The sequence below is a fragment of the Mustela lutreola genome, chromosome 8 (assembly GCF_030435805.1).
Source record: "Mustela lutreola isolate mMusLut2 chromosome 8, mMusLut2.pri, whole genome shotgun sequence".
NCBI classification, from domain to species: Eukaryota; Metazoa; Chordata; class Mammalia; order Carnivora; family Mustelidae; genus Mustela; species Mustela lutreola.
The window spans coordinates 22,117,164-22,142,221 of NC_081297.1; positions in this window are offsets into that span (position 1 = coordinate 22,117,164).

Here is a 25,058-nt window from a genome sequence, read left to right on the forward strand (position 1 = left end):
TCTGGAATGGTCATTGTTTACTTCAGTGGTGCCTCCACTGGTCTGTAAGAATAAAGCAGGATGGTGACTTTTTCACTGTTGTATCCTCAGTTACTAGCACAGTTCCTGGCAGATAATAGTTACTCAATAATAATTGCTAACTGAATGGAATTAATGAGATATTGACAATCATTTTGAATTTTGCGAGGTGCATATAAATAAATGCAATAAAGATGTGAAATTTTGAAATTCCACTATATGAAAGATATATAATTCTTGTGTTTAATGTTGCTTTTCCATTTCCCAAGGGGAGAGAGAGGTGCAGGCCTGCAATTATGGGAGGAGGGAAGGAAGGTAGGACGGAAGGAAGAGAGTCAAAAACAAAGAGAGAAATAAAGAAGGAGGAAGAGAAAGAAGACAAGCCGGGAAGAGGGAAGGGAAGCAACAGTGCAAAGAGACGTGCAAACCCTGGAACATTTCTTTTATATCCTGATTCTGAATTCAGGTTCCATAACATTCTATATGTTCACTGTTTTCCATTAAGAAAAAAAAATTACATATTTTGTTGCTGTCATAGCTGTTTAGTGCCCCCATTTCAGCTGGGAAACTCCTTTATTAACTGTTACTGCCTACTAAAAATAACATTACCATATATTGTTTCAAGTGGTATTCATCATTTAGACTAGAAATGAACTGAAATCACAGAAAGTAAATCAATATAATCCAGTAGCAGAATATTTTATAAGGCAAATCCATATTTTGTTGCCAAAAAACAAAATCATTTTCAACTGATAATTTATCATTTTTATCTCTGCATGCACCAAAAGGGTGCCCTACTCAATTCTGGTCTTGTATACACTGCTTCCACTGATGACCGAATGCTGTTGCTTAGCACTCTCAAATTACATCACATTCAACTTATTTCAAGCAGCTCAAGTTGCAGGGTCATTATTTCATGGTCAGGAATTTAGTCTTAAATGATGCCCAGTAGCTATTTCCCAGTAGGAAAAAATACCTACTTGCTGGCTTTACTCTAAAATGATCCAGACCTATAAATGTGATTCTCTGACAGAGTTGGACATACTCTTATCAAGCAGACTAAATGTCCACAGATCCTTGGGCTGAAGCCTTAACAAACTCAAAAACACTGCCTCGTATTAGATACCAGACAGCTTTAGGCTTTGCTTCTGAAGCTTTCTTCGGAAACTCCAATAAGCCAACTAGGTTTTCTGTATTTTTCTTAGAGGCTTAAGATGCAAGACAAGGCAAATTTTCTCTCACTTGGAGAGTTATCTTTCTTTATTCCAAATAACTTCATGAATGCATTCAAAGTCTGTATACCCATGGGGTTTATTACCTAACCTCTGCCATATATGAACTTCTCCAAAGTATTGTAAAAATCTGATAACCTGTGGTTACCAAATTCTGTCAGATTATTGCCATGTCTGTAGTGAGTGAGCAAGATGTCCTACACAATAGTAAGACAATCCAGGCATCTACAGACCATACATGATCCGGTGCGAGTGAGTTGATTTCGATCTGAAGCACACAATGAAGGCATATGTTGTCCTCTTGACAGAAAACAAAATATTTCTAGAGTTCTCTGCTTATTGGAATAGAAAATACAAATACATTTTGCCTGGGGGGGGGTAGGGAGATGATGTTGGTTATGGACATTGGGGAAGGTATGTGCTATAGTGAGTGCTGTGAAGTGTGTAAATGTGGCGATTCACAAACCTGTACCCTTGGGACTAATAATACATTATATGTTAATAAAAAATAAAAAAATTTAGAGTTACAGAGAGGTTTTGCTGATTTGCTCAGGAAAGAAACTATAACTGGAAGAGTTCTGCTATCAGCATCCTAAACTGGTAATACTTTCAATAATAAACCATTATTTTCCAAGACTCAACCACTCTCACAAAGGACAAAAAGGCAGGTGAAGTTAATTGACAGGAATTGGTGCCCATGGTGGCACCCATCTCTGCAATTCCCCCAGAGATGGGGTTTCCCTTTGTTTAGTCTTACCTATGAAGAATGAGCAGGACTGGCTAATATCCTTCAAAAGCCAGACTTTCAATGTTGGCCCTTGGCTGGCATCTGGGATTACCAGTTCCCACCATTCTGACTGATCAAGAGTAGCTCACTATATCTAAGTGGTTTGTGCAAACAAAAATCTAGTTTATGCTGCACACTTGCTTGCTTTCCACGAGTCTAGAATTTTAATATCCGCCAGGCAGAAACGATCTACATGACTAACCACCAATAAAAAATCCAAGGCACTGAGTATCTTAGGATCTCCCCTGGTTGTCACAAATCTTTGCTGGATTAAGTGTGTCCTGCATGACTCCACCAAGAGAAGACTCTGGAAGTGTGCCCCTGGTTTCCGCTAGACATTGCCTCATGCACCTGTTCCCATTATTGATCTTGCTCTGTCTCCTTTCACTGTAATAAATCTTTGCCATGAGCACAACTACATGCTGAGTCTTGTGAGTCCCCCTGGCAAATCACTGAACCTGGGGATAGTTTTGAGGGCGTCCTGACACCCTCCCATAATGGAACTCATTTAATGGATCAGGAATCTGTGTGAAGATACTACCAAATACTGAGTACATCTAAGCCAATTGGCCATTCACCAGTAGAACAGCAACCACAGAATGGTTTTGTAGAATCTGTGAGCCACTGAGAGGTGGACTTGGACCTACATTCCATTCATCACCTAAACTTCTTATATCCCACCTCTGACCAATAGAATCATGGTGATTTTCCTAATATCCAGGGATTAATATCAGCATAGAACCAGCATCTGAGTATTTCCCATTTTTCCAGTAAACAATTACCATTAAACCACATAGGCACCTGACCCAGAAGAGGTTTTTCTGTGGTTTTTATATCAAGCCATGTAGGATTTTCCTACATCTTTTATTGCAGTGGATCTCAAATTCCACTAGCCACCACCAAAGTCCATAGAGTACCTGGCTTTGCTGACCACTATGATAATCTTACAGTAATCATGCTACCCTTGCCTCTAATAATTACATTTTGTTACTGACCAGCATCTTTTTTTTAATTATTTAATTTTTAATTGTTTTATTTTTTATAAACATATAATATATTTTTATCCCCAGGGGTACAGGTCTGTGAATCGCCCAGTTTACACACTTCACAGCACTCACCAAAGCACATACCCTCCCCAATGTCCATAATCCCACCCCCCTTCTCCCAACCCCCCTCCCCCCAGCAACCCTCAGTTTGTTTTGTGAGATTAAGAGTCACTTATGGTTTGTCTCCCTCCCAATCCCATCTTGTTTCATTGATTCTTCTCCTACCCACTTAAGCCCCCATGTTGCATCACCACTTCCTCGTATCAGGGAGATCATATGGTAGTTGTCTTTCTCTGCTTGACTTATTTCGCTAAGCATGATACACTCTAGTTCCAACTACGTTGTCGCAAATGGCAAGATTTCATTTCTTTTGATGGCTGTATAGTATTCCATTGTGTATATATACCACATCTTCTTGATCCATTCTTCTGTTGATGGACATCTAGGTTCTTTCCATAGTATGGCTATTGTGGACATTGCTGCTATAAACATTCGGGTGCAGGTACCCCTTTGGATAAAGATACCATCATCTCCACTTCATGTGAGGTCTGAATAGTTCAGCCATTACAGAACTTCATAAAAATGTCAACACTCTTCTCAACAAACTACTTCTAAATGTTTTATTACACATGGCCTTCTAGGCCATCTCAGTTTATATAGACTAGGAGAAGAATAAACAAACTACACCAAAAATTCTATTGGTTATCATTTGGCATTAGTTACCAAACAATCCACTCCAACATTCCTATTTTCCTAAGTCTTGAATTACTGCCTCTTTATTATTAACATCTCAAATTCATTTAATGAATAAAATCTAGATCTCAGTTGAACTGAGCGACTAGTTAGCACCTACTCTACATGATCAAAAATAAAGAGATCTTCAACCTAATTCAAAATTATATTTCTTCTTACCTGAACCAGGATCTTTATTTCCACACATATTTCCCATTTTCTAGTGTTATGATTTAGCAAATAATTGCAAATCCTTTCTGTGTGTTAGTTTGCTCTTCACAGTCTGCTTATAGTTCAGAATGACGATGATCAGAATGAGGCATGTGGCAAAATTATACACACAACTGAGGTGACTGTGTATCTCCAGACAAGGTATAATCAGACTTATCAGGGGAGGAAGGGCTATTTCTTTTATCAAGGGAAGCTGGAAGCAGGGATTTCAGGGATTAGAGGTATTTGCAGTCATCCAAATGCTTCCCAGTTCCCCATCCCAATTCTTAGGATCCCACACTCTTATAAACAATGCCCTCACTTTTCCACACGAGGCTTAAGAAGTCTTTGAATTTGGGGGAGGAGTCAAGATGGCGGAGAAGTAGCAGGCTGAGACTACTTCAGCTAGCTGGAGATCAGCTAGATAGCTTATCTAAAGATTGCAAACACTTGAAAATCCATCGGCAGATCGAAGAGAAGACAGCAATTCTGGAAACAGAAAAACAACCCCTTTCTGAAAGGTAGGACCGGCGGAGAAGTGAATCCAAAGCGACGGGAAGATAGACCCCGGGGGGAGGGGCCGGCTCCCGGGCAAGCGGCGGAGCAACGGAGCACAAAATCAGGACTTTTAAAAGTCTGTTCTGCTGAGGGACATCGCTCCAGAGGCTAAACCGGGGCGAAGCCCATGCGGGGTCAGCGTGGCCTCAGGTCCCGCAGGGTCACAGAAGGATCGGGGGTGTCTGAGTGTCGCAGAGCTTGCGGGTATTGGAACGGGAAAGCCGGCTACAGAGACAGAGCCGACAGTAAACTCGCAGCTCGGTGTTACCTTGAACCGGTCGCAGGTTTGGTGAGCTCGGAGCACGGCCGGAGGTCAGGCAGACGGGAGTAACTGGGCGCTGTTCTCTGAGGGCGCACTGAGGAGTGCGGCCCTGGGCTCTCGGCTCCTCTGGGCCGGAGACCAGGAGGCCACCATTTGTATTCCCGTCCTCCGGAACTCTACGGAAAGCGCTCAGGGAACAAAAGCTCCTAAAAGCAAACCCGAGCGGATTACTCACCCCGGCCCCGGGTAAGGGCGGTGTAATTCCGCCTGGGGCAAAGACACTTGAGAATCACTACAACAGGCCCCTCCCCCAGAAGATCAACAAGAAATCCAGCCAAGACCAAGTTCACCTACCAAGGAGTGCGGTTTCAATACCAAGGAGACCAGCAGAATTCCAGAGGAGAAAGCAAAGCACGGAACTCATGGCTTTTTCCCTGTGATTTTTTTAGTCTTGCAGTTAATTTAATTTTTTTCTTTTTCATTTTTTGTTTTTTTTTTCTCACCTTTTGGTAAATTTTTTTTAACTTTTAACTTTTTCTTTTTTAACGTTTTTTAACTAGTATATCCAATATATATATATTTTCTTTTTTACATTTTTCTTATTTTTCTTTTTTTCAATTCTTTTCTTTTCCTTTTTTTCTTTTTTTTTTTCTTTCTTCCGTTTTGAACCTCTTTTTATCCCCTTTCTCCCCCCTCACGATTTGGGATCTCTTCTAATTTGGTTAAAGCATATTTTCCTGGGGTTGTTGCCACCCTTTTAGTATTGTACTTGCTCCTTCATATACTCTTATCTGGACAAAATGACAAGACGGAAAAATTCACCACAAAAGAAAAGAACAAGAGGCAGTACCGAATGCTAGGGACCTAATCAATACAGACATTGGTAATATGTTAGATCTAGAGTTCAGAATGACAATTCTCAAGGTTCTAGCCGGGCTCGAAAAAGGCATGGAAGATATTAGAGAAACCCTCTCGAGAGATATAAAAGCCCTTTCTGGAGAAATAAAAGAACTAAAATCTAACCAAGTTGAAATAAAAAAAGCTATTAATGAGGTGCAATCAAAAATGGAGGCTCTCACTGCTAGGATAAATGAGGCAGAAGAAAGAATTAGTGATATAGAAGACCAAATGACAGAGAATAAAGAAGCTGAGCAAAAGAGGGACAAACAGCTACTGGACCACGAGGGGAGAATTCGAGAGATAAGTGACACCATAAGACGAAACAACATTAGAATAATTGGGATTCCAGAAGAAGAAGAAAGTGAGAGGGGAGCAGAAGGTATACTGGAGAGAATTATTGGGGAGAATTTCCCCAATATGGCAAAGGGAATGAGCATCAAAATTCAGGAGGTTCAGAGAACGCCCCTCAAAATCAATAAGAATAGGCCCACACCCCGTCACCTAATAGTACAATTTACAAGTCTCACTGACAAAGAGAAAATCCTGAAAGGAGCCCGGGAAAAGAAGTCTGTAACATACAATGGTAAAAATATTAGATTGGCAGCTGACTTATCCACAGAGACCTGGCAGGCCAGAAAGAGCTGGCATGATATTTTCAGAGCACTAAACGAGAAAAACATGCAGCCAAGAATACTATATCCAGCTAGGCTATCATTGACAATAGAAGGAGAGATTAAAAGCTTCCAGGACAAACAACAACTGAAAGAATTTGCAAACACCAAACCAGCTCTACAGGAAATATTGAAAGGGGTCCTCTAAGCAAAGAGAGAGCCTACAAGTGATAGATCAGAAAGGAACAGAAACCATATACAGTAACAGTCACCTTACAGGCAATACAATGGCACTAAATACATATCTCTCAATAGTTACCCTGAAAGTTAATGGGCTAAATGCCCCTGTCAAAAGACACAGGGTATCAGAATGGATAAAAAAACAAAACCCATCTATATTTTGCCTCCAAGAAACTCATTTTAAGCCCGAAGACACCTCCAGATTTAAAGTGAGGGGGTGGAAAAGAATTTACCATGCTAATGGACATCAGAAGAAAGCAGGAGTGACAATCCTTATATCAGATCAATTAGATTTTAACACAAAGACTATAATAAGAGATGAGGAAGGACACTATATCATCTCAAAGGGTCTGTCCAACAAGAAGATTTAACAATTTTAAATACCTATGCCCCCAATGTGGGAGCAGCCAACTATATAAACCAATTAATAACAAAATCAAAGAAACACATCAACAATAATACAATAATAGTAGGGGAATTTAACACTCCCCTCACTGAAATGGACAGGTCATCCAAGCAAAAGATCAGCAAGGAAATAAAGGCCTTAAACGACACACTGGACCAGATGGACATCACAGATATATTCAGAACATTTCATCCCAAAGCAACAGAATACACATTCTTCTCTAGTGCACATGGAACATTCTCCAGAATAGATCACATCCTCGGTCCTAAATCAGGACTCAACCGGTATCAAAAGATTGGGATCATTCCCTGCATATTTTCAGACCACAATGCTCTAAAGCTAGAACTCAACCACAAAAGGAAGTTTGGAAAGAACCCAAATACATGGAGACTAAACAGCATCCTTCTAAAGAATGAATGGGTCAACCGGGAAATTAAAGAAGAATTGAAAAAAATCATGGAAACAAATGATAATGAAAATACAACGGTTCAAAATCTGTGGGACACAACAAAGGCAGTCCTGAGAGGAAAATATATAGTGGTACAAGCCTTTCTCAAGAAACAAGAAAGGTCTCAGGTACACAACCTAACCCTACACCTAAAGGAGCTGGAGAAAGAACAAGAAAGAAACCCTAAGCCCAGCAGGAGAGGAGAAATCATAAAGGTCAGAACAGAAATCAATGAAATAGAAACCAAAAAGACAATAGAGCAAATCAACGGAACTAGGAGCTGGTTCTTTGAAAGAATTAATAAAATTGATAAACCCCTGGCCCAACTTATCAAAAAGAAAAGAGAAAGGACCCAAATAAATAAAATCATGAATGAAAGAGGAGAGATCACAACTAACACCCAAGAAATACAAACTATTATAAGAACATACTATGAGCAACTCTACGCCAACAAATTTGTCAATCTGGAAGAAATGGATGCATTCCTAGAAACATATAAACTACCACAACTGAACCAGGAAGAAGTAGAAAGCCTGAACAGACCCATAACCAGTAAGGAGATTGAAACAGTCATTAAAAATCTCCAAACAAACAAAAGCCCAGGGCCAGACGGCTTCCCGGGGGAATTCTACCAAACCTTTAAAGAAGAACTATTCTCTTGAAACTGTTCCAAAAAATAGAAATGGAAGGAAAACTTCCAAACTCATTTTATGAGGCCAGCATCACCTTGATCCCAAAACCAGACAAGGATCCCATCAAAAAAGAGAGCTATAGACCAATATCGTTGATGAACACAGATGCGAAAATACTCAACAAAATACTAGCCAATAGGATTCAACACTACATTAAAAGGATTATTCACCATGACCAAGTGGGATTTATTCCAGGGCTGCAAGGTTGGTTCAACATCCGCAAATCAGTCAATGTGATACAACACATCAATAAAAGAAAGAACAAGAACCATATGATACTCTCAATAGATGCTGAAAAAGCATTTGACAAAGTACAGCATCCCGTCCTGATCAAAACTCTTCAAAGTGTAGGGATAAAGGGCACATACCTCAATATCATCAAAGCCATCTATGAAAAACTCACCGCAAATATCATTCTCAATGGAGAAATACTGAAAGCTTTTCCGCTAAGGTCAGGAACACGGCAGGGATGTCCATTATCACCACTGCTATTCAACATAGTACTAGAGGTCCTAGCCTCAGCAATCAGACAACAAAAGGAAATTAAAGGCATCCAAGTCAGCAAAGAAGAAGTCAAATTATCACTCTTCGCAGATGATATGATACTATATGTGGAAAACCTAAAAGACTCCACTCCAAAACTGCTAGAACTTATACTGGAATTCAGTAAAGTATCAGGATATAAAATCAATGCACAGAAATAAGTTGCATTTCTCTACACCAACAGCAAGACAGAAGAAAGAGAAATTAAGGAGTCAATCCCATTTACAATTGTACTCCAAACCATAAGATACCTAGGAATAAACCTAACCAAAGAGGCACAGAATCTATACTCAGAAAACTATAAAGTACTCATGAAAGAAATTGAGGAAGACACAAATAAATGGAAAAATGTTCCATGCTCCTGGATTGGAAGAATAAATATTGTGAAAATGTCTATGCTACCTAAAGCAATCTACACATTTAATGCAATTCCTATCAAAGTACCATCCATCTTTTTCAAAGAAATGGAACAAATAATTCTAAAATTTATATGGAACCAGAAAAGACCTCGAATAGCCAAAGGGATATTGAAAAAGAAAGCCAATGTTGGTGGCATCACAATTCCAGACTTCAAGCTCTATTACAAAGCTGTCATCATCAAGACAGCATGGTACTGGCACAAAAACAGACACATAGATCAATGGAACAGAATAGAGAGCCCAGAAATAGACCCTCAACTCTACAGTCAACTAATCTTCGACAAAGCAGGAAAGAATGTCCAATGGAAAAAAGACAGCCTCTTCAATAAATGGTGCTGGGAAAATTGGACAGCCACATGCAGAAAAATGAAATTGGACCATTTCCTTACACCACACACAAAAATAGACTCAAAATGGATGAAGGATCTCAATGTGCGAAAGGAATCCATCAAAATCCTTGAGGAGAACACAGACAGCAACCTCTTCAACCTCAGCCGCAGCAACATCTTCCTAGGAACAACGCCAAAGGCAAGGGAAGCAAGGGCAAAAATGAACTATTGGGATTTCCTCAAGATCAAAAGCTTTTGCACAGCAAAGGAAACAGTTAACAAAATCAAAAGACAACTGACAGAATGGGAGAAGATATTTGCAAATGACATATCAGATAAAGGACTAGTGTCCAGAATCTATAAAGAACTTAGCAAACTCAACACCCAAAGAACAAATAATCCAATCAAGAAATGGGCAGAGGACATGAACAGACATTTCTGCAAAGAAGACATCCAGATGGCCAACAGACACATGAAAAAGTGTTCCATATCACTGGGCATCAGGGAAATACAAATCAAAACCATAATGAGATATCACCTCACACCAGTCAGAATGGCTAAAATCAACAAGTCAGGAAATGACAGATGCTGGCGAGGATGCGGAGAAAGGGGAACCCTCCTACACTGTTGGTGGGAATGCAAGCTGGTGCAGCCACTCTGGAAAACAGCATGGAGGTTCCTCAAAATGTTGAAAATAGAATTGCCCTATGACCCAGCAATTGCACTATTGGGTATTTACCCTAAAAATACAAACGTAGTGATCCAAAGGGGCACGTGCACCCGAATGTTTACAGCAGCAATGTCCACAATAGCCAAACTATGGTAAGAACCTAGATGTCCATCAACAGATGAATGGATCAAGAAGATGTGGTATATATACACAATGGAATACTATGCAGCCATCAAAAGAAATGAAATCTTGCCATTTGTAACAACATGGATGGAACTAGAGCGTATCATGCTTAGCGAAATAAGTCAAGCAGAGAAAGACAACTATCATATGATCTACCTGATGTGAGGAAGTGGTGATGCAACATGGGGGCTTAAGTGGGTAGGAGAAGAATAAATGAAACAAGATGGGATTGGGAGGGAGACAAACCATAAGTGACTCTTAATCTCACAAAACAAACTGAGGGTTGCCGGGGGGAGGGGGTTTGGGAGAAGGGGATGGGATTATGGACATTGGGGAGGGTATGTGCTTTAGTGAGTGCTGTGAAGTGTGTAAACCTGGTGATTCACAGTCCTGTACCCCTGGGGATAAAAATATATGTTTATAAAAAATAAAAAATTTAAAAAAAATTTAAAAAATTTTAAAAAAAGAAGTCTTTGAATTCAAACTATATTTTAAATCAACAAATTACAAAAATAAACTCAGTTTATAACAACAACAACAATACAACAAGGTTATTTTAGGCAACCATAAAGTTTCCATGGTCCTCTGACCATGACTTCCACCAAGATTTAGTAATCTGAATCTGTCATTTTTTTGAAGAATTGTACTCAGCCAATGCTACAATTATTGAATTCTACTTTTTCAACCACAAGATTTTCATAGTACCAACCTGATCTGCCTAATCTTCACCTTCAATATGCCCCTCAGCCCATATTGACAGAGATGAAATTTTACCACTCTTTGCCACAATATACTATTGCAAATGTTAAAGGATTTTCACTGCTTTAAACCCCAATCAAGTCAGATACTCCATCCCAGATGTAGTTTCTTATAGAAACTTTAGTTAGCAGGACACCTGGCTGGCTCAGTCAGTTATGCATCTGCCTTCAGCTTAGGTCATGATTCCAGGTCCTGAAATCAAGTCCTATGTCATCGGGCTCCCTGCTCAGTGGGGAGTCTGCTTCTCCCTCTCCCCCTGCACCAGCCCCTTGCTTGTGCTCTCCCTTTCCCAAATAAATAATAAAATTAAAAAAAAAAAAACTGTGGTTGGCAACCTTTCTTGTGAGCAAGTATATCATCAATTAAGTCAGCAGCCAACAACAGAAAGTATTCCAATGGGTTAAGCAGATAATAAATGGGTTAAGCTGATCATAAATTACCAGCCTTTCATTAGTTTCAAAATAAGAAACTTCAGTGCAAAGGCTGAAGGGGTAAACTTTAGAAGGAATATCTAGGAATTACTCACAGATCCCAAAATCATAATCATGTCTTGGAGTCTACTTCTTGAAGGACCTAACATACCTGATATAAAGCACACTCAAGTAAATGATCATGGGAACTTTGGGAAAAAGTTTGGAAAATAATCATAGTGTATTGCAGAACAATTCTTCCCAGGGACCTGAAGACTTTTATAGTCAATGGGTTTCAGATATGAAAACTTGCTTAAATCAGGCCTATATTTAATAAGGAAATTCAATTGACAACTAATAACCTTCCAATCAGAAAGCAGCAAGCCCAGATGATAACATTGGTAAACTATACCAAACATTTAAGGAAGAAATAATTCCAATACTCTACAATCTCTTCCATAAAATAGAAACAGATGAAATACCTCGTTTCATGAAGGAGAAACAATGAAATACCTCATTTCATGAAGACAGGACAGCATTACCCTAATACCAAAACCAGACAAAGACATTAAAAGGCACTTCAAATCAATATCTCTCATGAACAAAGATGTAAAAATCCTCAACAAGTAGCAAATAAAGTCCATCAATGTATAAAAAAATTATTATATATCATGACAGTGTGCGAATTATTCCAGGTATGTACAGCTAGTTCAACATTCAAAATCAATTACTATAACCCATCACACCAACAGTCTGAAGAATGAAGATCATATAATCATAAAAACTGATGTAGAAAAAGCATTGGACAAAATCCAACACCCATTTATATTAAAAACTCCCAGAAAACTAAGAACAGAGGAGGATTATCAACTTGATAAAGCATATATACCCAAACCTACAACTAACATCATACTTAATGATGAAACTAGATGTTTTCTCGCTGAGATGAGAAACAAGATAAGGATGTCCCCTACTCTTGTCATTCTTATTCAACCTCATACTGGAAGTCCTAGCTAATGTAGTAAGACAAGAAAAGAAAAGAGAAGGTAGATTGGGAAGGAAGAAATAAAACTGTCATGTTCACTGATGATGAAATTTCCTATGTAGAATATCTTTAAAAATCACACAAAAAACTCCAAAACTAAATGATCACAGCAAAGTTGCAGGATACAAAGTTAATATACAAAACTAACTGTTTTCCTGTATGCCAAGAATGAACAATAAAATTTGAAATTTAAAATAAAAAGCAGTTTTTATAGTACCCCAAAAATTAAATACATAAGTGTAAGTCTAAATCTAATAAGATATGTACAAGGGAAATATGAGGGACAATCTAAAATTCTTATGAAAGAAAAAAGAAAACCTATAATAATTAGAGAGCTATCCCATGGATTGGGATACTTAATGTTAAGTTGACAGTCCTGCCCAATTTAATGGACAGATTTAACCCAATCCCAATCAAAATTCCAGTGAGTCATTTTACCCAAAGAGTGATTCTAAAATTCATATGGAAAGGCAGAGACACAGAATGGCAAACACAATACTGAAGAATAAGAATTATGTCATAAGACTGACAGTCCCTGATTTCAGAAATTAGTATGAAACTATAGTAATCAACACAGTGTGGTACTGGTGAGAACATAGACATATAGATACAAATTGATCAGTGGAACAGAATGGAGAGTCCAGAAATAGACCCACAAAAATATATTCAACTGGTTTTTGACAAAGGGGCAAAGGCAAGTGAATAAAGGATTATCTTCCCAAAAAATAGTACTGTAACTACTAAACAACCACATGGAAAAAAATATTAATATAAATACAAACTTTAGACTTTTCACAAAAAATTAGCTCAAATGGGTCATAAATATAAATGTAAAAAGCTTAAATAAAAAATTTCAAGAAAATAACAATGGAAAATCTACATGACTTAGGGTTTAGTAAAGGCTTTTTTTTTTTTTTTAATTAATCTCTACACCCAACCCATGTCCCCATGATCAAGAGTCACATGCTCTACCAACTGAGCCAGACAGCTACTCTGGAAATGACTTTTAATACACAACATCCAAAGCACTAATGCAAGAAAGAAAAATAGAGATATGTTTGATTTCATTAAAATTAAAAACTTACTCTCTTGGAAAGACCTTTTTTTGGAGATTTTGTTTATTTGTTTGACAGAGAGAGAGAGCACAGGTAGGCAGAGGGGCAGGCAGAGAGAGAGGGAGAAGCAGGCTCTCAGCTGAGCAGGGAACCCAATATGGGGCTCAATCCCAGAGCCTGGAATCATGACCTGAGCCAAAGGCAGCCACTTAAATGACTGAGCCACCCAAACACCCCTGAAAGACTCTTAAGAAAATAAAAGATGAGCCACAGACTGGGAGAAAATCTTTGCAAAACACATATCTGATAAAGAATTTGGATCCAAACTAAGAACATTTAAAATTCAACAATGAAAAAACAAATAACCTAATTCAAAAATGGGCAACAGAAAAATTGATTAAAGACTTGAATGTAAGACCCCAAACCAGAAAACTTCTTGAAGAAAGGAAAAGGGTATGATCCTTGATCTACATCTTGGAAATGATTTTTTGGATTTGAGGGTAAAAGAAAAGGCAAAAAAAAAATCACACACACAAACAAAGGAACTACCTCAAACTAAAAAGCTTCTAAAAAGGAAAGGAAGGGCACCTGGGTGGTTCAGTTGGTGAGGCATCCAACTCTTGATTTCAGCTCAGGTCATGATATTAGGGTCCTGAGATTGAGCCGCATGTCAGGCTCTACTCTTAGTGTGGAGTCTGCTTGAGACTCTCTTTTTCTCTCCTTCTGTCCCGCCCTCCCACTCACGTGTGATCTCTCCAAAGTACATAAATAAAATTTTGAAGAAAAAAAGAAAAGGTGAGAAAATATTTGCAAAACATAGACAGGACAAGGGGTTAATATTCAAAAGAACCCATACAGTTCAGTATCAAAACAAACAACAATCCAATTAAAAATGGGCAAAAGAACTGAACAGGCATTTTCCCAAAGAAGATGTGAAAATGTCAACAGGTACATGAGAAAGTACTAAACATCACTAATCATCAAGGAAATGTATATCAAAACCATAATGAGATATCACCTCACACTATTAGAATGGCTATTACCAGAAAGACAAGAGATGAGTGTTGGTGAGGTTGTGGAAAGAAGAGAACCCTACTACACTGTTGGTGGGAATGCAAAATGGTGCAGTCACTTTGGAAAACACTATGGAAATTCCTCAAAAAATTCCTTAAATTCCTTAAAAAATTAAAAATAGAAATACCGTATCATCCAGTAGTCCCACTTCTGGAAATGTATCCTAAGGAAATGAAAACAAGATATTGAAGAACTATTTGTCCTCCCATACTCATTTAAGCATTATTCCAATATCCAAGATATGGAAACAACCTCAGCATCTGTCAAAAGATGAATGGATAAAGATGTATAAGCATTATTATAGCCATGGAAAAGGAAGTAAATCCTGTCATTTGCAACAACATGAACCTTGAAGGCATTATGCTAAGTGAAATAAGTAAGACAAAGAAAGACAGATACTGTATATCAATTATACATGGGATCTAAAAAAGCCAAACTCATAGAAATAGAGTAGAATGGTGGTTACTGAGGGCCGTAGGGTAAGAGAAATGGAGAGATGTTGGTCAGACAGTACAAATATCCAGTTAAAAGAAAAATAAGTTCTGGTGATCTGATGTACCGCTTGGGGATTATGGTTAATAATATTATATACTTGAAAGTTGCTAAGAAAGTAGAGTTTCAGTCTCCTTACCACAAAAAAAAAAAAAATGGTAATTATGTGACATGAGGGAGGTATTAGCTAACGCTATGACGGGTAATCATTTTGCAGTAAATAAATAAATCAACTCATTATACAGCTCAAACTTACATGATGGTATGTCAGTGTTATTATCATAAAGCTAGAGGAAAAAAAACCTTAATGGCAAAAACCATGGACACTTCACCTGAGAAGATACACAGGTGGTAAATAAGCATATGAAAAGATGATCAACATAACATGTGTTCAGAGAAATGCAAATTAAAATACTAACATAATACTACACACCTATTAAAATGGCTAAACTCCAAAGCAGCAGGAAATCTCATTCCCTGCTGGTGGGAATGCAAAATGATACAGTCACTTCAAAAGAAAGTTCTGCAGTTTCTTACAAAACTAAACATACTTTTATCATATGATGCAACAATCGCACTCCTTGGTATTTGACCAAATCAGTTGCAAATTTGTCCACACAACTCCTTCACATAGATATTTAGAACACTTTATAATCCCTAAAAACTGGAAATAATCAAGATGTCTTTCAACAGCTGAATGGATAAACAAATTGTAGTACATCCATACAATGGAATATTATCAGGGAATAAGAAGAGATAAACTGTCAAGCCTGTAGAGACACAGAGGAAATTAAATGCTTATTCTAAATAAAAGAAGCAAATCTAAAGCTTTATACTCCTTGATTCTGACTATATGACATCTTGGAAAAGGCAGCATTGTAGAGATTATAAAAGATAGTGGTCACCAGGGGCTCCAGGGAAGGAAGGAAGGAAGGCAGGAATGAACTGGTGGAGCAGAGCACTTATTTACAGGGTGCTGAAACCATTCTATATAATACTGTAACAGTGGACATGTGACATTATGGGGTAGGAGAGAGAGGGGATCTGAGAACTCTCTGTAGCTCCTGCGCAATGTGCAATTATCTGTAAACCTAAAACTGCTCAACAAAATAAAGTGTATGAAGACAAAAGAAAACAAAACAAAACAACAACAACAAACTGGCAAGAATTCAGGAACTGAACAAGTGACCATGATTTTTACTGCATCAACCACTGTCAACCTCCCATATCTCCACATTTGCCTTTTCTACTGGTAGAGGTTAAGCAGCACCCTCACTGGTTGCCCATCTGTGTTTCCCCTTAGGATGCCAAGTTCAACTGATCATATCCCTGTGGGGTTGAACTGATCATATCCCTGTGGGTCAAGGCCCCTTGGCTGCCCCTCTGACCTTGAAAGTCATTATGGATGCTCAATTGCAGCTTCTGAGCTGCTAGCACTTAGAACCTACCACCTGGTCTCTATCACTCCAGGATTCCCTTGGATGCCCTTGGATAAGGGAATGAGCCCAGTTCTGTGACCACTTCTGTCAAAAGCTCCAGCCTGCAGAAAGCTACCCCGAATGTGCTAATATCCCCCTCAGCCACATGGTCCTCATAGTCTTGGCGGGTGACATGTCCTCTGCACCCTCCCATAACTAATGTATCTCTCTCCACTTCTATCCTTTACTGGGGAGACTTCAAAATCACTTCTGGAGGGTGCAGCAGAGGGCAGCAGGGAGGCATGTGGGGAAAAGGACACCAAAAAGACAGAGTGCCAAGTGCTACTGCTGCAACCCTCACAAGAGCCCACCAGACCCACCCGGGTGAGGGACAGAGTGAACAAGCAGATGGTGGCCAGACCACAGAGGACATCACCATTTCTGCAGCAACCAGGCCAGGAAGCTAACCCACAACTATTGTCACAACTGACACAGAATGGTTAGGACCTGCTCCAGGACCACAAGCTCCTTCCTTGCTGCTGCTTCCAACTCAGGATCAACCAGGGAAAGTCAAGTATGCTCCCCCAATGGATCACATAGCAGGCCTCACTCTTAGTTGGCAGGTCCGCCTCTAGCTTCCCTGGGCAACACCATCCAAGCAGGTCAGACCTGGAGCCCGGCCTTCCTTCCTCTCCTCTTCCCTTTTTTTTTTTTTTTTCCCCATTTTTCATTTTACACCTTCCGTACTTTTCTGTCTGCCTTTGAGTCTCTACACAAATGATGGTGGCTGACTCTCTTGCTGTGGCATGCTCTGACTAAACAGACTGTTCTCATTTGAGTGGTCTTTGTTTATTTCCACACTGGTTAGAGGGTTAATATCCCTAAACCCCACTTCACTCCCTGCCCAGTCTGTGAGAGAAAATGCATCAGCTCAGGAACTTGGGGGTGAAAATGCATTAGATGTATTTAAAACCTCATCTTATCGACTGTTATCTTAGACCACTCACAGTACATGTGTTATTTGGGTCCCGTAAGAGTAGATGCTAAAATGGAGGACAAGAGATCGATTGGCAGACCAAGGAATAAAGGGCTTAGAGCTGGAGAAGGAGGAAGTGTCTTCTAACACCATGCAGAAAAGGGAAAGTTGACTGGACAGCAAGAAATCTGCAGCTATTTCACAGAGAATTTTCCAGAAACTGTATCTTAACTATTTAGATGTTATAACCAAGCTAATGAAACCACCTTAGAGAAAAAGTTTTGTGTGATAATAGCCATTTTCCCCCAAAACTAAACATACAATTTTTGCCTTTAAGACTTGAAAACGTTTTGTTGATGATTTTTCATTCCCACAGGAGTTGGGCATACAGTGTGATGATCACATTCCTAGTTGAAGAAGAGCTCTCCAGAGACTCTGGAGTAATCAAAATTGTATGATCTCTCAAACTGTGGAGTTCTATTGCTTTTCTCCACAGTGGGGTTGATGTCTGTTATTATTGGTTTCTACCATAAAATAAATATAACTCTGTAGAGAGCTAACTGTGCAGAAGTGAAGAGAGTATAAGAGAGGTCAGATTTCCAACAAATATTAGAGTTCTTCTTTTCAAAATATCTATTAGCACACAGTTTAACTTTTTCAGCCATTTCTCACTCGGGGCATTTCATATTTGACTTTTTCCCTCTCCGGTAGAATACACAACCTGCACCAACACATTACTTCTGACCTGAGTTCCTCTCCAGAAAAAACAGAAGCTGACCTGGACATCACCAACCCTCCCACCAGGTCTCTGGATGGGGGGCATGCACTCCACAAGGCTAAGACCCAAGATAAAGTGATTCTATAGGTTATGTCCACCTGGGAAGAAGCTGGGAAGAAGGAAGAAACATTGAGTTGCTGTGAATGTGAATTCAGTCTCCAAATTTCTATGGTTCCCCACTGCCCTCTCTCCTAAAATCCCTTTCCCACATCCCATTTCTATTACTACCCAAGGACAGGACAAGTGTAGGTTAACAGGATGGTTAACAGGGTGGTTCTGTTTAGAAATTTAGAAGCTGGCTTCTTCTCCTTTTGGCTCCTACATTCGGTCCCTCCATACATGACCTTGGGTCACTGCAAGGCCCCATCTGGCCTTCCACTTTCACAACACCCAGTAACCTCAATCTCCTCACTTCGCCCTCGGAATGTCTTTCTCATAACTTCCAAAGCATTCTGATTGATTAAATCACCTTGAGAAAACAGTGGGCCTCCTAGATAATTTCACTATTAAATGTAGCTTGATAATAAAATAATGCATTATAAAATTAATTAATAAAATGATGCATTATAAAATTAATGTACTGAATTTCAAACTATATTGAAAGGGTCAGGATTTCTGGCTACTTGGGAGAAATGGTTTCCAACAGAGGGATTACTCATACAACCAGACTCACATAATGTTGCAATGCAGATGAAGAAATGGCTTCACAATACCAATAATAACACAACTGTTAATTTAGTCTTGGATACGATTAGCTATCACTAATAGCATTATTCAAATTACCTCCAAAGATGGCAAGGAAGGAGGATTTATTGGAAATCTGTTTTAGGACCGGAGTTATTCAATCAATCTGTTTCTAACTGATAGTGAAGCACTTTTCTAAGTTTTTTTTTTTTTTTTAAAGATTTTATTTATTTATTTGACAGAGAGAGATCACAAGTAGATGGAGAGTCAGGCAGAGAGAGAGAAATATAGGGAAGCAGGCTCCCTGCTGAGCAGAGAGCCCGATGCGGGACTCGATCCCAGGACCCTGAGATCATGACCTGAGCCGAAGGCAGCGGCTTAACCCACTGAGCTGCCCAGGCGCCCGCACTTTTCTAAGTTTTAAGGATATGATGATAAATAAGTCTAACAAATTTCATGTTTTTGTGTGTTCATATTTTAAAAGAGAAATCATCCAAAGAAAAATTAACCAGTATAGAAAGAAGAAAGAGAGAACAGAAGGTAGGGATAGGGAGAGAAAAGAGGAAGGACGAAAAGAAGGGAAGGAGGAAAAAAAGAAGGAAGAAAATTTTCAAATACTATTAACTTCTATGGAGAAAACAAGAAATGGTGATAGAAAACAGATGACAAGGCGTTTTCTGAGAGCCATTTAATCTGAGGCTTAAAAGTGAAATACGTGGACGCCTGGGTGGCTCAGTGGGTTAAAGCCTCTGCTTTCGGCTCAGGTCATGATCTCAGGGTCCTGGGATTGAGTCCCCTATCCGGCTCTCTGCTCAGCGGGGATCCTGCTTCCTCCTCTCTCTTTGCCTGCCTCTCTGCCTACTTGTGATCTCTGTCAAATAAATAAATTAAATCTTTAAAAAAAAAAAAAAGTAAAATACGTTAATCAGAGAAAGACAAATATATGGTTTCACTCCTATATGGAATTGAAGAAACAAAACAAAGGATCATAGAGGAAGGGAGGGAAAAATAAAATAAGATGAAATCAGAGAGGGAGAAAAACCATAAAAGACTCTTAACTATAGGAGACAAACTGAGGGTTGCTAGAGGGCTGGTAGATGAGGGGCGGGGGGACCTGGGTCATGGGCATGAAGGAGGGCACTTGATGGAATGAGCACTGGGTGTTACATGTCACAGATGAATCACTAAACTCTACCTCTTAAAATAATAACATACTATAGGTTAAGTAATTGAATTTAAGTTAAAAAAAAAAAAAACAGAAGAGTCATCACAGTAAGATCTAGAGGAAATATATTCCAAGGAAATACAACAGCAAGTGCAAACGCCTTGAGGTAGGAACAAATGTGAGGCCCCCTAGGACATACAGAAGAGGGACTGATGGGGCGCCGGGGGGGCTCAGTGGGTTAAAGCCTCTGCCTTCAGCTCAGGTCATGATCTCAGGGTCCTGAAATCGAGCCCTGCATTGGGCCCTCTGTTCAGCGGGGAGCCTGCTTCCTCCTCTCTCTCTCTCCCTCTCTCTCTCTCTCTCTCAATCTGCCTGCCTCTCTGCCTACTTGTGATCTCTGTCAAATAAATAAAATCTTAAAAAAAAAAAAAAGGAGAGGGACTGATGTGTGTGTGTTTGGGGCACAGGCAGCCTGTCAGTACAGCTGAGCCCATGGATGGAAGAAAAGAAGGGCCAACAGTGAGGCTGCAGAGGCAGGAAGCAGCCAAATTACATAGGGAGTTTTGTCTTTAGTGTATAAGCAAAGGACAGCCATTGGGGGATTTTTTTTTTTTCTCAGAGGCAGTCCATCATCTGATCTACATTCTCAAAGGTCATGTTGGCTCTAGTTTGGAGAACAGGTACAAAAGGAACAGGAGTAGAAGCAGAGTAATCACCTAGAGTGTGTAGCAGGACAGAGGTGATGACGGAGGGTAGTCAGCGTTAGTAATGGAGGAAGTGGATGAGAAATTCAAGAACTGAGATGTCTCTGGAAATGAATACTTTCTCCTGCTCTCTCTTTCTCTTGCTCTCACCCTGGCATTTTGCACACGAGGCAAAGAATTGCTTCTTTTCCCCTCTCTACTGGGAGCTTCAGCTGCTTATGCATAGAATTTGCTTCCTCAACTGTTCAATTGTCACTTGAAGATAATCCCTCTCCGGGCCTCTCTGAACCCTGAGATGCTAGAAGCTTTCAGTTTCATCTGTTCTTTCATTTAATCTTTATGTTGATTAATCCACATTTCAGAAATAGAGTGGCCCAGCTCTTTGATTTATGCCAGCCTAGTAAGTCTTAGCAGTAGCCTTCCTAGTGATGGGTTGATCTGGTCTGACTGTGCCTCATGGTCCAATCAGGTGCCTGATCCTGGGGCCAGAAACACAGTATTTGGGAGGCACAGGCTGAGATCAAGGCAGAAGAGGTCAGAGTGCCCCTTTATTTTCCCTTCCAAGGACACCTATCAATGTATTTCTTCTGTATCCATTTATTTATTCAAGTTTTTAGAGAGAATTTGAGAGGTTTATGAAACTAAGCACTTAATTAAAAATCCAGGGCAAATACTCTTTAAAAGTAGGGATAGTAAATTTGAATACTGAATTATTACAAAGGATATGAAGCAAAAGTAGCTTATATTGGACCAAAATTATGGTAATTACTATGAAACTGCTCAGAAATCTCTATTGAGGAAAGTTCAAGTATTTTAACATTGAAGATGCTTTTGTTTTGTGTAATAGGTCCTTCTAAGTCATCTCTCTATGTAACTCCTATTCATCCCTCAAGACTCAACTTAATCCTAACATCCTCTGAAAACCATTCCCGACTTCTGCCACCTCCTAGTTCGTTTGTTTGTTTCCATGACAGCTAGCTTACATTTCTGTAATAGACTCTATCTTGATGGTAAGTTTCAGTGTCTGACCCTCTCCTCTAAATTGTGACCTCTTTAGGGCTACAAATTCATTCATCTCTTTATTCTCACTGCTAAATACAGCATTCATTACATATTAGTGCCCAATAAATATTCATCAAATGTATACATGAATGAATAAGCACTACATTATAAAAATAACTGCCTCAAATTCTTACTGGGCTTTTAAAATTTTGTTTACCTGGTGGGCAACTAATTTTCAGCAAAACAGGAAAGAATACCCAATGGGTTAAAAAAAAAAAAAAAAAGACAATCTCTTCAACAAATGATGTTGGGAAAACTGGACAGCAACATGCAGAAGAATGACACTAGACCATTTTCTTACACAAATTGGATGAAAGACCTCAACTGAGAGAGAAAACCATAAAAATCCTAGAGAACACATGCAGCAACTTCTTTGACTTCTGCTGTAGCAAATTCTTACGAGACACATCACCAGAGACAAGGGAAACAAAAGCAAAAATGAACTATTGGGACTTCATTGAGATAAAACATTTCTGCACAGGGAAAGAAATAATCAACAGAACTAAAAGGTGACCTACTAAAGAGTATATATCTGCAAATGACATATGTGATACAGGGTTAGTATCCAAAAATCTAAAGAACTTGTCAAACTCAACACCAAAAAAATCTAATAATCCAGTTAAGAAATGGGCAGAAGACATTAATAGATATTTCTCCAAGGAAGACATCCAGATGGTTAACAGACACATGAAAAGATGCTTAGCATCACTCATTATCAGGGAAATACAAAATCAAAACCACAATGAGATACTACCTCACACCAGTCAGAATGGCTAAAACTAACAAGTCAGGAAATGACAGATGTTAACGAGGATGCAGAGAAAAGGGAACCCTCCTACACTGTTGGTAGGAATGTGAGCTGGTGCAGCCACTCTGGAAAACAGTATGGAGGTTCTGAAAAATGTTAAAAATAGAGCTACCCTATGACCTAGCAATCTATTTAACCTAAAGATACAAAAATACAAATTCAAAGGGATACATGCACCCTGATGTTTATAGCAGCATTATCAAAAAACGCCAAACTATGGAGAGAGCCAAGTGTCCATCAACAGATGAACGGATAAGTAGATGGATACTCAGCCGTCAAAAAGAATGACATCTTGCCATTTTCACTGATGTGGATGGAGCTAGAGTGTATTATGCTAAGTGAAATAAGTCAGTCAGAGAAAGAAATATCATATGATTTCATTCATATGTGGAACTTAGGAAACAAAACAGATGGATATATGGAAGACAGGGGAGAGAAGAAATGGGAAATCAACCATAAGAGACTCTTAACAATTGAGAACAAAGTGAGGATTGATGGAGTGTGGTTGGTGGGGATGGACTAAATGAGTGTTGGGTATTAAGGAGGGCACTTGTGAGGAGCACCGGGTGTTACATGGAAGTGATGAATGCAAAATTCTACTCCCGAAACCAATGTTACACCATATGTTAACTAACTAGAACTTCAATAAAGATTTGAAAAAGAAAAAAAAATTAGAGGCACCTGAGTGGCTCAGTCAGTTGAGCCTCCAATTCTTGATTTTGACTCATGATCTCAAAGTCCAGGGATCAAACCCCATGTTGGGCTCTGAGCTCAATGTGGAGTCGGCTTGTGTGTCTCCTTCTGCTCCTTCCCCCACTTGCGTGCTTGCTGGCTCTCTCTCTCTCTCTCAAATAAATAAGTGAAGTATTTTAGAACATTTTTTGTTTACCTGTACAGCATTTATTTTCCCCTCTTGCAGTATTGAAAGAGGACTTCGTTTTGGTCAGTTGGACCCATCTACCCTCCTGGCCACAGTGATTTGTACCAGGATAAACATATGCAAGCACAGCCATGAAGGGGCAAGTCCCAGACTTCAGAAACTATTAGAAGAAAAGGTGCTCCTTCTGCTGAGGTGGCCAAGCCAAGACAGCATAGCCCAGATTTTTTGGTGGCCAGCTTTGGCAACATTTGAGGAGAACCTTTCTTAGAATGAGGCCAATACACATATTAGCTGAGCCAATAGATGAAGATGGATAAATCTGTCTTTGGTTAAGTCTCTAAACACAGAGATGCTAAAAACTGAATCCATACCCAAGATTCTTCATTTACATAAGCTCAGAGAATTGTTCACTTTGTTGAGTTTCTCTCCTAGCCAACCAAAATGTATAGACTCATATATACAATTTTGTTATTTTTTTCTCTTACTGTATTTAATATTGATTTTGAACTTAAGGAAAGAGGATATTTTTCAAATAAATCTCTCCTAGTGTCTCTCTATTCAATTAGTCTTAAGAAAGCTTTATTTTATAATTGTTAAGCTTAAAGATACATTCCCTAAAATTTATAACCAAACCAGAGATTTATCTCATGGTTTTCAATATGAGGCCACTTAAAAAGTAGTTTATATAAGATAAGTTTTATATTAGGATATAATGAGACTGCCAGTAGCACTCTCATGGTGTTGCTGGCAATTCATAGGAAATTTAATCTCATAGCTGAATAAAATGTTTCTGTTGGAAGTTAAAAGTGACTCTCTGATAAAGTTAGATGGTAGAGAACCTAAGTAGTAAATGCAAGATGGAGGGAATAGGGGCTCTTCTAATAGGGGCACTCCCCCCATGTAATACTTGCTTTCACTGTGAGCAGGGCAGTCAGTACACAGCTTGGGGTGAGCAATCAGCAGGTGCCCATTGGTTCATCGATCCTAGAAGAGGAGAAATGGAGTATTGTACTTGAGGTCCAAGGGTAAGACTCGGGATCTCATGGGGAACAGCAAGGAAGCTGCAATAGAAGCCTCTCTGAATTCCCCACAAGCCAAATATCGTAACTGGGTAAGGACTAGGATTTGGTAAGGTGGGGAAATTGGTAAGTTATCCATCTACAGTATTATTTTATTTGAGGCTACCCCCATTAAACCAATTTTGCATCAAACTGAATGGCATAGAGGGAAAGAACACTCTTTTTATCTGTTATGTTATATTCCCAGGTATATACCTAGAAACCTATACCAAGAACACTTGTGGGGATATGAAATCCTTGAACACAGCAATCCTGAAACTCTGTTTTGGGAAAAGAACCCCATTTAACATAAAATGTAAGTTTATTTGCTAGTTTACAAAAATGTAAGTCTATGTGTAAGTTTATCATGTAAGGGTACCAAATCTTTACAAAGATAGCTTATA